We start from the raw sequence: 13,118 nt of genomic DNA on the forward strand, positions 1-13,118 counted from the left end.
CACACAGGAATGAAATAGGAGGTTGGATTTTTTTCCTCCAATAAATAGGTGTGTGTTGAGTGAGGGAAAGACAGAAGTGGATTTCAGAGGACTGTATCATACATATGAAAGACATATAAACAATTATCCAGAGAACTTTTTGAGAACTTTTTAATTTTCTCATAAGTGATTAGGAAGATGGCAGATTAAAATTTTACCATATCATAAAATTTTACCATGAAATTTCTTCTGAAATGCATATCCACAAAATGAATAAAAAGAGTTTTTAAAAATCACCTAGCCACCAGAGAAGGAAAGTAACATAACCTAAATCTGCAGTTTTCAACTTTAGTCTGAGGCATTAAAAAGAAAGTTCTACCTTGGGAATTTTTAAACATAATATTTGAGCTTCTTCTCCAGGAATTCTAATTTAATTGGTCTGGAATAGTAAAGAAATTGGTTTTGGAATAGTAAAGAAAAGTAGTGACAGTATGTTCCTTACATCATTCAAATTCTGGAGGGCAAACTCCAAAATTGATCATGTAGGATTTTTCCTAGTATCACTAAATCTAGGAAGAATAAGTAGCCTTACTTTTCTCCTTTTCTCCTGATCAATGATTAGCAGGAACTGCTGCTAGAAAGAAAATGGTGATGATAAAAGGAACAATGAAGCTGCTTATTTCTTATGGAAAAGGTGGACTTTGGAGCTACAATTCAAAAAATGATCTAAAGCTTGAAGGTCTTCCTTCATTGAATGGTGTACCACCCTCCACCCCAAATATAAACAAGCAGAGAGAAACAGAGAGTTCTCGTATAGAATATGTAATAAAATCTCTGAAGGGATAGCTGGGAATGAGCAAGTGAAACATATACATGTCATAAAATGACATGATAGTGCTAGAAATATACTGTAGCACAGAACAGAAGCCATAGACTGCCTGCAAAAGGTAGAGTTGAACCTAAATGAAAATATAAACTAAAGGAATAGAAAACAATTTATAAATGCTGTTTTCTATAGAACTTAATGAGAGCCAGTATTGAATGAATAGGAGCTCAAAGATGAAATGATGGATGAAGAGAGGTTGCAAGCTTAAAATAAGAGAATCCAAATCAATGTTACTACAAAACAAATAAGCAAACTAGATGCAAAAAACTTGATTTTAAGATCAAAAGAACATCCTGTGTTCTTGGTAAATTAAAAACAGAATAATTAGCATGAGGATATATCCTTACTTAACTATTAAACTTCAAAGTTCTGCTATAATGTAAGTTTCATGAAGCCACGAGTTTGTTCACAACTATATTGTTAGTGCCTAGAAAATACTGTTGGCGAGTTAGAGGTGTCCAGTAAATATATGCTGAATGAGTGAAAGTGTAAAGGAAGGTTATTTCACTTATTGAGGCATAAAAACCAAGTTATCTAATTTCTAATTTTAATTATAAGGCGGTTGGAAGTCCCCAACAGAGCTTAAAAACAAGTAAAAAGCTGAACAGACTGAAAAATTAACCACTCTTCTTGGATCCATAGGAAGGGAAGACACAGGGCAAAGTGCTGTACCCAAGATAGGAGAGACGGGCAAATACAGGTAACCCCAGCTTACTGACGTAGAGACTCAGAAACAGAAGCTGTTGCAGCACCAGCATGAGAGCACCTGAACTATAACTGATGAATTGCTGGGGGCTCAGCGTGGACAACTCTGAAAGTTAAAATCTCCAGGGGGACCCAGACATGGTGGGTGGGTGTACCACAACAATGTAAGATTTGTAAGGTACTGAGTGTTAGCGGAAAATCCTGAGTGTTAACGGGCTTCCAACTGAGGTGGGGGGGGGGGGAAGAACCAGTTTGAAATACACCAGAGCATTCTGTTTTTCTTAGCAAGACCTGCTCTTCAGGGAAAACTAGTTCATCAGAGTCTAACCTGGGATATTATCAGAGCCTAAGTGACCTGGGGAAAGGAAATATCTAATCCAAGCCCTCATTAGCCATCTTGTCCCACCCAACAGGAGAGAAAAAAACTGAGAAACACTTGTAAAGTTCACAGTCCAGGAGCATAGGTTCAGGAAAACAGACCTAATCATAGAACTGTATAACTCTGTCTCTTCTCTCACACCTCACCAGGACATTATTAAAGGACTATTTATAGCAGTTCCTTTTACCTAATGTATCATGTCTAGCTATCAAGATAAAGTTTTAAGGCATAATAAAAGGCAAAAAACAAAACAAACAATAAAAACACCACAATTTGAAAAAACAGAGTAAGCATCAGATCTAGCCATGGCAAAGACATTGGATTTATCAGACTGGGAATTTAAAATTTAGGATTAATATACTAAGGGTTCTACCAAATAAAGTGGATAGCATGCAAGAACAGATGGACAGTGTAAGCAGAAAGATGGAAATTGTTAGAAAAAATAAGAAGAAATGCCAGAGGTAAAAAAACAGCAACAGAAATGAAGAATGTCTTCGATGGGCTTGTTAGTGGATTGGACATGACTGAGGAAAGAATCTCTGAGCTGGAGGATATATCAACAGAATACCTGAAAATCAAAAAGCAAAGAGAACAAAGGCTTACCCATAAGGAGAATACTCATAAGAATACCCAATGAGAAGGAGAAGAAAGAGGAAAAGGAACAGAAGAAATGGTTTGAAACAATAATGACTGAGAGTTACTCCAAATTAATGTCAGTCATTAGGCCACAGATCCAGGAAGCTCAGGAACACTGCATAGGATAAATCACCAACCAACTACACCTAAGTGTATCATTTTCAAATAGCAGAAAATCAAAGATGAAATAAAAATAGTGAAAGAATCCAGAGGTTATAAAAAACCTTACCTAAAGAGCAGCAGAGATAATAATATGTGACTTCTCAGAAACCATGATGATATGAAGACAATGGAGTGAAGTATTTATTTTTTTTATTTAAAAAAAATTTTTTAATGTTTTATTTATTTTTGATACAGAGAGAGACGGAGCATGAGAGGGGGAGGGGCAGAGAGAGAAGGAGACACAGAACTGGGAGCAGGCCCCAGGCTCTGAGCTAGCTGTCAGCACAGAGCCCGACGCAGGGCTCAAACCCACGAACATGAAATCTGACCTGAGCCGAGGTCGGAGGCCTAACCAACTGAGCCACCCAGGCGCCCCTGGAGTGAAGTATTTAAAGTGTTCAGAGAAGGGCACCTGGGTGGCTCAGTCAGCTGAACATCGAACTCTTGATTTCAATTGAGGTCATGATCTCATGGTCATGGGATTGAGCACCAAGTCAGGCTCTGCATTGGACATGAAGCCTTCTTAAGTTTCTCTCCCTTTCCCCTGCTTGCACACTTGCTCACTGTCTCACTAAGAATAGAATAGAATAGAATAGAATAGAATAAGTAAAATAAAATAAAATAAACAAAATAAAATAAAGTGTTGAGAGAAAAATACCCCAGCAACCTAGAATTCTGTACCCTGAAAAATTGTTATTAAAAAGTGAAGGAGAAATAAAAACTTAGACAAAAATTGACAGAATTTCTTGCCAATAGATCTGCCTTGCAAGAAATGTTCAAAGAAATTCCTTAGAAAGAAGGAATATAATATAGATCAGGAACTCAGAACCACATAAAAAAAAAGGAAAAGCATCAAAAAGAACAAATGAAGGTAACTTTTTTCTTAACTGATCTAAGATAAAAGTTTGTTAAATGCAATAATAGTATTTAGTTATGTGTGGATATGCATAGGCATATGTATACACACATGTACAACTAATATAATTCTTAATTTTTTTCATGTTTTTTATTTATTTTTGAGAGGCGGAGAGAGAGACAGCATGAGCAGGGGAGGTCAGAGAGAGAGGGAGATACAGAATCTGAAGCAGGTTCCAGGCTCTGAGCTAGTTGTCAGCACAGAGAGAGAGGGAGATTCAGAACCTGAAGCAGGCTCCAGGCTCTGAGCTTGTGCCTGACACGGGACTTGAACCTATGAACTGTGAGATCATGACCTGAGCCGAAGCTAAACGCTTAACCAACTGAGCCACCCAGGCGCCCCCTAATATAATTCTTAATGGTGAGAAACTCAAAGGTTTCCCATAAAATCAGGTAAAAGACAAGGATGTTTCCTTGTACCACTTCTTTTCAACATCATATTGGAAGTCTTTGCTAATGCAGTAAGGCAAGAAAATAAAATAAAAGGTAGTGCACATGGGTGGCTCGGGTGGTTAAGCATCTGACTCTTGAACTTAGCTCTGGTTCTGATCTCAGACTTGTGAGTTCAAGCTCAGTGTTGGGGATGAAGCCTACTTAAAAAAAAAAAAAGAAAAAAGAAAAGAAAAGGCATACAAATTAAAAAGAAGATATAAAACTCTTTTTTCTTTTTTTCTTTTTCCATTTTTTCCCTTTTTTTTTCCCTAAATGGCACAGTCATCTATGTAGAACATTGAAAAAAAAATCAATCAAATAACTCCTGGACCCAATAAGTGATTATAGCAAGGAAGCAGTATACAAAGTTAACATCCAAACTCAATTGCTTTCCTGTTTGCCAACAATGAAGAAGCAGAATTTGAAACTAAAAACACAATAACACTTCCATTACCATCCCCCAAAATGAAATACTTAGATATATTAAAATGTACACAAGATCTATATGATGAAAACTATAAAATTTTAACCAATGATATTAAAGAGGAACTAAGTAAATGAAAAGATATTCCATATTAATTGATAGGAATTGTAATATTGACATGGTATCTATTTTCCCCAACTTGACCTATGGATTCAATACAATCCCAATCAAATCCCAAAGTTATTTTATGAATATTGATGAACTGATTCTTAAATTTATATGGAGAGGCAAAAGTCAAAATACGCAACACAATATCAAAGGTGAAGAGTAAACTTGGAGGACTGATGCTACCCAATTTCAAGACTTACTGTAAAGATACAATAATCAAGAGAATGTGATATTGGTGAAAAGCAGACAAATAGATTAATATAAGAATACAGGTCCTCAGTAAATACAATCAACTGATATTTGATCATAGGGCAAAGGCAATATAATGGAGTGAAGATAATGTCTTCAACAAATGGTATTGCAACAACTGGACATCCATATGTCCCCTCCCCACCTTCCACCAAAAAAATGAATCTAGACACAGGCCTTAAACATGTCGCAAAAATTAACTCAAGATGAATTCTAGACCTAAATGTGGAATGTAAAACTATGAGACTCCTAGAAGATTACGTAGGTTAAAACCTGGGTGACTTTGGTTATGGTTATGCCTTTTTTAGATACAACACTGAAGAAATGACCCATAAAATAAATAATTGATAAATTTAAAACTTCTGCTCTGCAAAAAATAATATCAAGAGAATTAGAAGAGAATACACAGGTTGGAGAAAATATTTGCACCAGACACAGCTGATAAAAGATAGTTATCCAAAATATACAAAGAGCTCTTAAAACTCAACAATAAGAAAACAAACACACTGGTTAGAAAATAGGCCAACAGACTTAAAGACACATACCAAAGAAGACATACAGATGGAAAATAAGCATAAGAAAAGGTGCCTCACATCATATGTCACCAGGGAAATGCAAATTAAAACAATGAGATGCCACTACACACCTATTAGAATGGACTAAATTCAGAACAGTGACAACACCAAATGCCGACAAGGATGTGGAACAACATGTACTCTCATTCATTGCCAAATAGGAATGCAAAATGATACAGCCACTTTGGAAGACAGTTTTGTGTTTTCTTACAAAATTAAATATATTTACCATAGGATCCAGTAATTGCACTCCTTGGTATTTACTCAAAGGAGCTGATATCTTATGTCCACATAAAAACATGCATGCTGACATTTACAGCAGCTTTATTCATTAATTGCCAAATCTTGAAAGCAACCAAGATGTCCTGCATCTTGAATGGATAAAGAAACTGTGATACAAACAGACAGTGGAATATTGCTCCGCACTAAAACGTAATGAGCTATCAAGCCATGAAAAGACATGGAGGAACTTAAGTGCATAGGACGAAGTGAACAAAGCCAGTCTGAGAAGGCTACATACTGTATGATCCAACTCTATGACATTCTGGACAATATGAAACTATGTAAACAATAAAAAGATCAGTGGTTGCCAGAGAGGTTTGGGGAGGGAATATGTCTAGACAGAGCATAGAGGATATTTAGAGCAGTGAAAACACCCTGTATGATATTATAAAGATGGATATATGTCATTATTCATTTGTCCACACCCATTGAATGTACAACATCAAGAGTGAACCCTTAGGAAAACTTTGGACCTTGTGTGATTGTAACGTGTCAATATTAGTTCATCTTTGGTAAAAAATGTATTCTGATGAGTGACATTGATAATGGGAGAGGCTATATGTATGAGAGGCAGAGTATATGGAAAATCTCTGTACCTTCCTCTCAATTTTACTGTAAAGTTGAAATTGCTGAAAAAAAAAAAACCTAAAAAATCAAAAACAAATTCCCTACATGGGGAAAAGAGTTGAGGCTGGCTTCAGGTTTCTCCATAGCTGGAAGAAAACACTAATATCTACCGAGTTGTGAGAGGAAAAGTGACTCAAGAGTTTTGCCCAGCCCCAATGGCACTGGACCAAGTCCTTTACACAATATTTCATTTAGACTTAACAATAAACCTATGAGAGAAGTACTATTATTATTCCTGTCTTTAAAAATGAGGAGTCTGGGGGCGCCTGAGTGGCTCAGTCCGTTAAGCCACCGACTTCAGCTCAGGTCAGATCTCACGTTCGTGGGTTTGAGTCCCACGTCAGGCTCTGTGCTGACAGCTAGCTCAGAGCCTGGAGCCTGCTTCCAGTTCTGTGTCTCCTTCTCTCTCTGTTCCTCCCCCTCTCATGCTCCGTCTCTCTCTGTATCAAAAATAAATAAAACATTAAAAAAAATTAAAAAAAATGAGGAGTCTGAGGGTCTGTGACATTAAATCACTTGCCGCGATTATATGAGCCTGGCATCTAATCCAGGCAGTATGACTTCAAATGCCTTTATAGTAATTCTCTCATCCAGCAACTCAGGATCCCAGCCTGGGTCCCACCCTGGGTCTCAGAGGGGCTCTGGGGAGAGTTTCAGAGTGAGATCATCATCCAAATCTGGAGGCTCTCCATCTCAGCGCCTCGAAAATGCAGTGAAAAAATCTGAAGATAAGAAGGAAGTTTTTAGACCTCTCAAGCCTGCTGGTGAAGTGGATTTGACTGCCCTGCCCAAAGAACTTCGAGCAGTGGAAGATGTGCGACTGCCACACAAAGTGACAGACTACTCCTCATTTAGTGAAGAGTCAGGGACGACAGATGAGGAAGATGATGATGCAGAACAAGAAGGGGCCGAGGAGCCCACCTCTGGACCAGAGGACACCAGAGCAGCGTCATCTCTGAATTTGAGCAATGGTGAAACAGAATCTGTGAATACCATGATTGTCCATGATGATGTAGAGAGTAAAAGCCATGACCCCATCCAAGGAGGGCACTCTCATCGTCTGCCAGACTCAGTCTGCTAGTAGCACACTAGAAACACTAATCTTCCTCCTCCTTTACACCTTTTATAGACCCCAGATTACTACAGATTTCTCCATCTAGTGGGACAACAGTGACTTCTGTGGTGGGATTTTCCTGTGATGGAATGAGACCAGAAGCCATAAGGCAGGATCCTACCCGGAAGGGTTCAGTGGTCAATGTGAATCCCACCAACACTAGGCCACAGAGTGACACTCCAGAGATTCGTAAATATAAGAAGAAGTTTAACTCCGAGATTCTGTGTGCTGCTTTATGGGGAGTGAATTTGTTAGTGGGTACAGAGAGTGGCCTGATGCTGCTGGACAGAAGTGGCCAAGGAAAGGTATATCCTCTGATCAACTGAAGATGATTTCAGCAAATGGATGTCCTTGAAGGCTTGAATGTCTTAGTGACAAAAAGGATAAGTTATGTGTCTACTATTTGTCTTGGTTAAGAAATAAAATACTTCACAATGATCCAGAAGTGGAGAAGAAGCAGGGATGGACAACCGTGGGGGATTTGGAAGGATGTGTACACTATAAAGTTGTAAAATATGAAAGAATCATATTTCTGGTAATTGCTTTGAAGAGTTCCGTGGAGGTCTATGCATGGGCACCCAAGCCATATCACAAATTTATGGCCTTTAAGTCATTTGGAGAATTGGTACATAAGCCATTACTGGTGGATCTCACTGTTGAGGAAGGCCAGCGGTTGAAAGTGATCTATGGATCCTGTCTGGATTTCATGTTGTTGATGTGGATTCAGGATCAGTCTATGACATTTATCTACCAACACACATCCAATGTAGCATCAAACCCCATGCAATCATCATCCTCCCCAACACAGATGGCATGGAGCTTCTGGTGTGCTATGAAGATGAAGGGGTATGTGAATACCTATGGAAGGATCACCAACGATGTGGTTCTGCAGTGGGGAGAGATGCCAACATCTGTCACATATATTCGATCCAATCAGATGATGGGCTGGGGAGAAAAGGCCATAGAAATCCGATCTGTGGAAACTGGTCACTTGGATGGTGTGTTTATGCACAAAAGGGCTCAAAGACTAAAATTCTTATGTGAACGCAATGACAAGGTCTTCTTCACCTCTGTTTGGTCTGGTGGCAGCAGTCAGGTTTATTTCATGACATTAGGCAGGACTTCTCTTCTGAGCTGGTAGAAGCATTGTGATGAGGATTGCTGGCACCCAGAGTCTTCAGGGAGATCCTGAGAACTTGGAATTCCTTGCAACTGGAGCTCAGAGCTGCACTGTGTGGCCCAGGACAGCTGTGTGTGTAGACACCATGTGTGGGGTGGATTTTTGATTTCCTTTCCTTCCTGCACCTCTTACCCCCTTCTCTTCTTTCCCCTACTCAAAAATAAATCAAGGCTGCAATGCAGCTGGTGCTGTTCACATTCTAAAAAAAAAAAAAAAAAAGAATTAATTACAAGAATTACTTGTAATAATTCTCTGGATGGTTTTCCCCCCGTGCTCAGATTAAAACAACAACAACAAGTTAAGTATTAAAAGGTGAAATAATTTTCCCAATCACATGATAGGGCTTCAGTTCAGCCCTATGTAATTCCACCACTCATGGGCTTTCCAGTGTGTCAACCTCTAGTATTTTGTGTGTGTGTTTGTGTGTAGGCTTAATTATTAATTTCATCTGAGTCTATCCACTCCCATCCCCTCTTCACCTTTTCTTGGAAAATATGCTCTACAGAAAAGTCTTGATTTCTTTCACTTAACAACTTAATTTTATGATCTAGTAAACATCCCCTCGGCCATTTTTATTCAAGATCTGAACTGAACTTTGTGGCTACAGAGCTCATGTTCTACATGTGCTTTGAGAGCCAAAGAAACTGGAGCAGGGCAGAGAGTGGTGAGATTCTCACAATATAACTAAATACTATTGTTCTACTGAATTCCTTCATCTGGAAACAAAATTTTCCTGAGGAAAACAAAACAAAACAAGTCTATAAACTCTAGTTTCTCTGCCTGTTCAGATAGTCCCTACTTGTCCTTTCTTTCTTTTTTCTTTTCTTTTTCTTTGAGGATATATAGGTATATTGCTTTAGAAAAAAAGTTCCCAGTTTTGGAGTTACTGCAAGATGATCACATCTGGAGATGTTTTACAGTACGATTCTGTGAAGCAATAGCTAAATACTTGTGTAAGTGAATTAGAAAACCTTGAAGGAGCAATTGCTTTGGCCTGGGTTACATGAAAATAAGTGTTTGATATGCATACAGAAGTATATAACACAGTGAAATTGCTTCAGGGATGAGCAAATCAGTGAATATAGGTTTTGTCTTTGTGTAATAGACCAACATATCAGTTAGTAATTTATGCCCTGATTTTATTCTACTATGTTATAAACTCACATTCTGAGGTAGTAGGCTGTGGACAGAAGCTTCTACCACACTTTGAACTGAGATTTTAGTTTCTTAGATGGAATGGTATGCCCTGTAAGAATCATGGAATCATGGATGAAAAAAATCCATAGATGCTCCTCTGAAAAATTTAAAATACAAGACACTTTTTTAAAAAGTTCTTCAAGCAAAATAGTATATTTTAGATTATCAACTAATAGATCTGAAATGTAGATAATCACATGCTACAAATGAGGCAACAACTAATTTATAATTAGTTTATGAGTGTGTTAATTTTGTCTGGCAATGCTAGTAGAGATCTTTCGTGTATGTGCTAACTGTACCGTATTGAGGTTAATGTTACAATTGAACTAATTTCCTAAAATCGTAAGTGTTGACTGGTTGATTCAGGGAGGCAACCGGTTTAGGATTATAGCTGTGCAAATATGTCTGTCTCTGGGTGAGGAACACTTAAGTAGCACTTAACCCTGAATCTCTTCTCTTCATTCCTTTTATGCTATGTCGGGCTACCAAAATAATTTTATTAAATGGCATTTGAAGGAACCTTTTATTGTTGATTTAAAGTATGAATCCCAAAAAGCTGTTTTATTCCAAAATAATCAAGACGACCAATATTTATTCTGGGGAAGAACAAGTAGCTGCTGCATAAAAATATTTTAATCTCCCCAAGCATATTCACATTATCTTTTGTGCTCACTTTATATTCCTGGCATTTAAAAAAATGTTTATTTTTTAAGAGAGAGAGAGAGAGAGAGCGGCAAGTGGGGGAGGGAGAGAAAGTGAAGGGGACAGAGGATCCGAAGCAGGTTCCAGGCTCTGTGCAGACCGCCCCACTTGGGGTTCGAACCCATGAATCAAGAGATCATGACCTGAGCCAAAGTCAGATGCTCAACCGACTGAACCACCCAGGCGCTCCTCCTGAAATTTTCATGTACAATGTGGACATCCCATAACTCGACTATCTAGCATTTTATTTAAAGTAGAAACTAATTTATTCTTAAAAATAGAAATCAAAGAAACATCCAAGGTGGGTGAAGATGGTCAAAAGATACAAATTTCCAGCTATAAGATATTAAATTCTGGGGCTGTAATGTACAGCATGGTGTACAGTTAATAATACTGTAATGTATATTTGAAAGTTACTAAGACCGTCATAGATCCTAACAGTACTCATCATAAGAAAAAAATTATAACTGTGTGTAGTGATGGATATTAACTGCACTTATTGTGATGACCGTTTTATAATACACACATATATAGAATCCTTATATTGTACAGCTGAAACTAATATTTTATATGTCAATTATATGTCAATTAAAAAACCTTACGTAAATTTATTAATTTGCTTCTGGTACTTTCTTTAAGAACCATTAGCAGAAAATACAGAATTAAGCAGAGAAATTCCATCTGGAGTCAGAGATCTAAGTTTGTTTCCTGGCCTCACTTCCCAACTGTGTAAATATGAGCAAACTCTGAACTTCGGTTTAGGTACGTTTAACACTTACCTCCAGGGTTTGCTGGCTTGGCATGTATGAGATGCAGGTAAAAGCATGTTGAAGGATGTAAGCACTGGAGAAGTGGTGTTTTTTGTTCTCTTCAGTTTAGTTCAGACATCAGTTTCCCTGAACCTTTGTGCTAAGGTGGGGGCCTCGGGTTAATTCTGGACTTTCCTGACTCGCTAAACCTTGTGACAGGCACTGACCGTTCCTGAGAGGACAAAGAAGAGGGGAGGGGAGAACGGCCTTTCCATCCATCTTTCCCGAGCCGTGCAAAAAGGCCTTATAAGCCAGAGACTAAGCAAATAAGAGTGAGACGATACGAATTCAAGGCCCTGTACATTCAATTTGAGAAGAGTTTTCTTTTCTTTGTGACCTGATCATTAAGGCACTGAAAGCTGTTTTCATAGTTTCTGTGATAAAATATTTCAATTTTAAATGACTGAATGATGCCATAACTCAGAACATAGCAGGAAGAGAAGAGTGAAGAGAAAAGAAAATGCTTATGTTGACACCCAGAAATGCTTTAGTAATCAGCAAGGAATGGAAGGGAATAAAGTGCACATAAATGTTTAATGGGGTTTTTAGGCAATTAAATTTTGCAGAAACGTGCTTTAAGCATGTGGCATTGCTTAAGGGCTAGCTCCATCAGGTCAGGCGATCAGTCTTTTGTTTGCACACTGTGTGTGGCAGGGAAGGGAGAAAAATACATGTTCATTCTCTGAGGAGCATGTGACGGCTGCATTGGAGCAGCGAGACATCTTTTTAAGACTTTTGGTTAGGAGGAAACATGGTGCACCAACTACACTGGATCCAAGGAAAAGGTGGGAAAATAATGCTTTCTAGAAGGGAAACACCAAGTAAAGATCTCCGCAGTGTGTCACAGACTGTGTGGCTGAAGGAGTAGTGTTGCTCTGTAGGGGGGTATCAAGAGGGCACAAGATACAATTACAGGTGATGCTGCGTTTTTATGTTGGCAAGAGCAGCAGCAAGACTTAGCTTAACAAAACATTAATACTCTTCCCAAATGCTAGGGAAATGCAACTGGAGAAATTGGGGGATTCTGAATTTAAGTATTTTATTGACTGATGCTTTTACACACTTGTGTTGTGTCTTATTTACACAGGCAGACGGAGAATTGGAGACAAGTGTCTCCCTGGGCCGCACAAATTGTCATAGTCAACTTGCTGACCTTCAAACATCCAGATGGGTGTTTGGGAAAGAAGGAGGGGGGGAGGGAGGGCAGGAGAGAGAGAGAAAGTGAAAAGAGAAGAAAAGAAAGAAAGAAAAGGAAGAAAGGAAAAACAACACCCCATAAGTTGTATGCAAACAAACATTGATTTGCCAAATCTCTAAGCAGTATGTGAAGGACTTACCTAGGACTGGGAGGTAGAAAAAGCATGCCTTCGGTTGCATTCATTAGAAATAGCCCATGGTGGGGAAGAAACTCACCCAAGCTCTTATACCGCCTCTGTAGTGAGTTGCACAAATTGATTAGAATAACTTTCGTAACTACTGTGGCTATGCCCTAAGGAAGGAAATCTATCACAGATAAATAGCCTAATGTCCTAAAGGAACATATGAGAGAGGGGCTCAGCCTAATTAAATTTTTAAAAATTTTATTTATTTTTTAAAATTAAATTTTTTGAAATTTAATTCCCAAACTGTGGGTGGACTGAAAAAAGTAATTCATACCAGAATAGGCTGACTTGACTGAATTGTCTTATAGAGTCATT

The 13,118-nt window shown here is 38.3% G+C and overlaps 1 pseudogene; it reads left to right on the forward strand.

Annotated features, from left to right (window-relative positions):
• Positions 1-6,975: 6,975 nt before the first annotated feature.
• LOC115272684 lies at positions 6,976-8,736 on the forward strand (annotated as a pseudogene).
• Positions 8,737-13,118: the final 4,382 nt, after the last annotated feature.

This window comes from Suricata suricatta, chromosome 11 (genome assembly GCF_006229205.1).
Source record: "Suricata suricatta isolate VVHF042 chromosome 11, meerkat_22Aug2017_6uvM2_HiC, whole genome shotgun sequence".
Classification (NCBI taxonomy): domain Eukaryota; kingdom Metazoa; phylum Chordata; class Mammalia; order Carnivora; family Herpestidae; genus Suricata; species Suricata suricatta.